Source organism: Seriola lalandi, unplaced genomic scaffold (genome assembly GCF_002814215.2).
Source record: "Seriola lalandi dorsalis isolate HSWRI2012SDOR001 ecotype SW California unplaced genomic scaffold, Sedor1 jcf7180002054885, whole genome shotgun sequence".
NCBI lineage: Eukaryota > Metazoa > Chordata > Actinopteri > Carangiformes > Carangidae > Seriola > Seriola lalandi.
The window spans coordinates 2375967-2381424 of record NW_019525437.1 but is presented as its reverse complement, the minus strand read 5'-3'; positions in this window follow the sequence as shown (position 1 = coordinate 2381424).

The window sequence follows — 5458 nt, the reverse complement described above, 5'->3', positions numbered from 1 at the left end:
AGGTGTTACTGTAATGTGGTTGTTGATGGTTGTTGATGGTTGATGAGGTCAGACGCAGAAGAAAAGGAAGGTGCTGGTCCATCACTGGGGAGGACTGGACTGGAATTCTGGTCCTGATACAGACAAACATGTGATAGGACAATTAGTTTAGATCATACAAGTTCTTTATATTCAAACATGTTTGCTCTGTTGTTTGTGTATAATAAATATTAGGTATAGATATGAATATGCTAAAATAAATACAGTATTTTTCTTTGCCGTTGTATGTGGTTTCTTGTCAGAGCGGTCCTTCGGGATGCAGCTAAAGATCACTTTCTAGGAGTTTCAGCTTCAGCCATCTCTGCGTTTTTTGTTTTTTTTAGTTGGGAGCTGTAGTGAAACTTCAAGCTCTGAAGGAAGCTGTTCTTCTTCGTGGGACTGGGGACAGACTAGACGCTACACTGACTCACACAGCATCTAGTGTCATAAAGTGGTATTACAACACAGGGAGGGACACAGCTAGTTGGTTAGCATGCTCATTTCAGTAGATAACTCTGAAATATAATAGATGGAGGTCTTGGTCATGACATCATCACTATGGCTCCTTCACTTACTATTGATAATGTTGGTTCATTTTTTTACCATTTTAAACTGAGATTCAGGCCAGATCTTAAACATTACACCTTTAAAGGAGCTATTTGTATGTTTTGCTTTTGTTACATAGCTAACATTAGCATTAACAGCTGTTTACTTACCAGTCTAGAAGAAACATTGTGAGTTCAGAATCAAACCTCATTCAACAGCTGATCCAGAGGAGGAAACAAACACTTTTGTTAACTCTTTTTCTCTTTTTTAAACTCTATTTCCTTCCACTGAAGTTAGCATACTAAGCAGCTAGCTCTTGCCCAGTCGACTGTCTTGTCACTTTCTGATACTGAGTCACTGCACCATCAAGTCTCAGGAGGTAGCTGCTAAGGGCTCAGTATGCCCATATGGTATGCACCCTAAAGTTTTTTTTCTTTACTGACACTCTTGCTGGCACCCGCCTAAATTCTCTGTACCTGAATTCACGGTGGGGTTGTGGATGGGGATTCGCGCAGCAGTTGCTAGGTGATAAGATAAACTTTCGTATGTCTCCTACCAATCAAATAAAGTATAGGCATTGTCACTGTTTTACCTGTTTTCATTCATTTACAGACACAGGATTGGACATAACCAGTAAGAAAACAGAAAAGCAGTAGAAGGAAACAAATTAGGTTTTATTTGAAACTATGAAATTCTGAATTAAAAGTGCATTTTTACAAAAACGAAAAAGAATAATCTAAAAAAAGAGAGCAATTCTGGGAAAAACCGGGACAGGTGGCAACCCTAAATACAGCTGTTGATGCTAACGTTAGCTATGTAGTGATAGCAAAACTTACAAAACTTCTTTAATGTGTTCCTCACTTTAATGTTGCAGCATGGAGATGAAGATGGAGGTAATCTAATGACAGATGGGTAGCTTGAAGTTTTTTCTAATTTAACATAATTTATTTGATAATTAGATTTCGTCTTACGCGTCACAATCCAATTTGTTAAAGTTATCAAATAAAAGTACAAAAATTTCCTGTAGTACAAGTATTAATTAGCAGAAAATATAAATACCAATGTAAATTACAAGTTCATTGAAATAGTAATTAAGTGCAGTACTTAGTTACTTTCTACTAGTGTTACCTTGATATCTCAGTTTTAGTCAAGTAACAATATAATAACTTTACCTGTCCTTGAGTAGAACCTCTCAGTAATCTGATTACAGCTTGTTCAGGTGTGATGTGATAAATTAAAAGCCCAGAATATGTCAGGAGGAGTTTGCTGATGAAGAGCTAATAAGCCCTCCTCCTCCTCCTCCTCCTCCTCCTCCTCCTCCTCCTCCTCCACCTTCATCTCCTTCAAGGTTCTTCAAACAGAGCTGGTCAGGATTTAAAGCGTCTGATCTTTAAATATGATTTTATCTCCCTGCAGAGGAGACATTTACTCTGACAGGTCGACGTCTCCCCTGAGGAGGAAACTTACCCTCCTCCTCCCCCTCCTCCTCTCATCCCCTCCTCTCTTATTATCTCATGTCATCTCTCCTCCACATCCTCTCATCTCTCTTCATCTCCTCTCTGCTCTCTTTCACTCCTCTCTTCTTCTTCACCTCATTTCTCCTCTCTCTCTCCTGTACGTACTGATACTTACTGTGATTTACAGGCTGACTCACCACCTCCCTCTGCGTGTGTGTGTGCATGTGTGTGTGTGTGTGTGTGTGAGTTAGTGGTCTCTTTATGTCTTTCTGAAGACAGACTTTGGATCAGTCCCAGTTTGTTCATCACATAAACACAACATCTCTAGTTACTGACAAATGTTAGTGAAACTTAACCAACAGTTACACTGATTGTACTGAAGGGGGCGCTAAAATGTTTGCCTTTCTTTCTTCCTTTCTTTCTTTCTTTCTTTCTTTCTTTCTTTCTTTCTGTCTTTCTCATGTTCTCATGCCAAAACACAGAACTAAAAAATCTGATCAGAACCACATAAACACACACACTGTTTATTTTCAAGTATTAGAATATTTAAATGACACACACACACACACACACACACACACACACACACACACACACACACACACACAAACATGCATACACACACATTTGCGCAGCTGAGCTCTGAGTGCCACCCAGTGACAGGCCGAGTGTGAATATTGAACTGACTTATCTGGTGACACACCAGGCCTGACCGTCCAAATTAACACACACACACACACACACACACACACACACACACACACACACACACACACAGGGATTATAGAGACAGAGAAAGGCCTGGGATTTCTTTATTTAGTAGACCTCCCTCCAACACACACGCACACGCACACACACGCACACGCACGCACACACACACACACACACACACACACACACACACACACAGAGAGTTTGATGAAGGTTTGCGTGAAGTCTCCGTCTTATCGGTAAAGTTTCCTCCTGTGCTTCGTTCCGACTGACGCAACTGTAATTTCATGCCTTCTGTGTTTCCCATGCAGACACTGTATGTGTGTGTGTGTGTGTGTGTGTGTGTGTGTGTGTGGAGGATTTAGCCCCCTATCATCCACCCAGAATGTAAACCAGGTTGATTATTATTCAAATGTTTTGTGTGAACACAGACGCTGCTACATGACAAACATGATGAGGAAATAATAATAATTTTTAAAAACACGTCATACTGCAGTTAAACCAACAAATCATGTGAACAACAGTGGCGAAGGTCTGAGGCATTTTTACCAACCAGCCTCCTCAGCTGAAGTGTGCTGAGCTGCAGTTCCTTAAATGTCCACTAGATGCTGCTGTGATCAAACTGTACTGAGGTGAATGCGAAAAGTTCTCTCTACAAATATAAAGTCGAAGTTCGAATTAATTTATTTCAGCATGAATCAGAGCAACACGCCACAGCATTGTCTCCGGATGAATGTTTAAAATACATAAAAACTTAACAAGAAAATACATCGAAAAACACAAACAATTCACCATTCAATAAATGACCATAAAAAAGATTATGGTTGAGTGATCTATCTTTCTACTCATGATTGATCCCTCTTTAAAAACTGTTTCAACTTGAATTTAAATGATCATGATCCAGTTTGAGTTCTGTGGGTAAAGATTTCCACATGGACTGAAAAAGACATTTGTCCAAATGAGGATGTACTAAAGGGCTCCTTACTGTTCCCAGTGGATGCTCCTTGAATTAAAAACCCTTGAAACCAGCAGCTCACTGAGCATCTGAGGAGTCTAGTTATTTATGCTTTTATAGATGAGTTTATAATGAGCAAATTTAATGAAATGATCAAAACCTAGCATGTTTAATTTTCTGAAGGTTCTGTAAATGAGATTCTAAACTATAACACAGCAGCAAACTGTTTTTTATGTAAAGATATAGTAGAGTAATGGTGTACTGAGCAGAGAACAAAGCCACACCCCTTCTCTGTGTGATGCGATCCGAGCTTCTCTGTTCTTTGTTTTAGTATCCAGTCTGGATGTGCATTTTAGTTCACGTATGTGTGCATGTTAATGCATGTGAGCCCCCACTTTTACAAACACAGAGGCTCCGCCCACAGGTGAGATGGCTCAGGGTTCAGGTGAAACGGACCCTCCAGAAATTCTTTCAGTGAAGAAGAAACCATGCTTTCATCTAAAAAGGCCTCAGACAAAGAAAGAGATAAGACCAGATCACTGGCTCAAATCCTGGTTGGCTGGTGGATGCGGCTGGTCCCAGTGGATCAATCCAAGATTGAATTTCTTTCCCAGTCTGACCATGAAGCCAATACTGGTCTGGTTTACTGAGAGGAGAACCCTACGAGCTACTTAAGTGTCCAGCTGGACTCAGAACTGGTTTTTCTTCTCCATGTGTCAGTAACCTGTTGATGGTTCATAATGTTACATGTCTGTTTTCATTAGTGACAGCAACAGTAGACATGATAATGTTAGCTAACTTGCTGTTACCCTTATTATAAATGTGTTCGGAAAATGTTGCTATTGCTAGCTGGCTAACTGTTAGCATCGCTTTAGTCAGTTGATCTTCTTGTGTGTTTTTGTGTGGCTGACGAAGCGTTTGTTTTGGAGATGCTGGTGGTCTAGTGCGACATCTAGTGGCCCTGATGATCGTTTACAGGATCTTCAAGAACAGATCTAAATGCAGTTGAATCAAAGGTCATATGTTAATCTATACATCTAATACATCTGAAAACACAATTTAACATTTTCACCAACTTTATTCTGGCTGTGACAGATATCAACACTTTAGAAAAAAGCTTTAGAAAAATAAAAACAGAAACCAAAATCCATGCTTCTGCTTCATGACGTCACGTGATCGTGAGTGCATGATCTACAGTGCTGACTTACTGACTGGTCAAACACAACTTGTCTTTATCACCCGATACTTTAGATTTTTTGATTTTGTGTGACTGTGTTTAGTTTTAACATTTTAACAGAAAGACATGCACAGAAACTGAGCTGAACTGGAATCTTTATTCTCTTCTGTTTATTAAGTGAAGAACAAAAAACCTGATAAAAACAGTGATTTTTAACCTGTCAATGGTCTCATGGTTTTGATGTTCATGATCCTGATGGAAACACAAACATGAACATTTATCTCCTGAGTTCAGTTTGAGTTTTAACTGTCTGATAGAAAAGGTCTGAGAGCTGTTTTCTTTTTATCTAAAAAGAAAACAACTGGAGAGGCAAAAGTAGTGTTTGTGTGTGTGTGTGTGTGTGAGAGGCTTAAACTTCACCTTTAACCTCAGATGATATTCATCATGATATGTTGTAACACACAGTGTGTGGCAGTGAGGAGAACCATACTGAAACTATTAAGACACTCCCTATTTTTACAATCTCCTGGATAATACTTTGTGCGTTTGTGTGTGCGTGTTTGTGTTTGTGTGTGTGTGTGTGTGTGGGGGGGG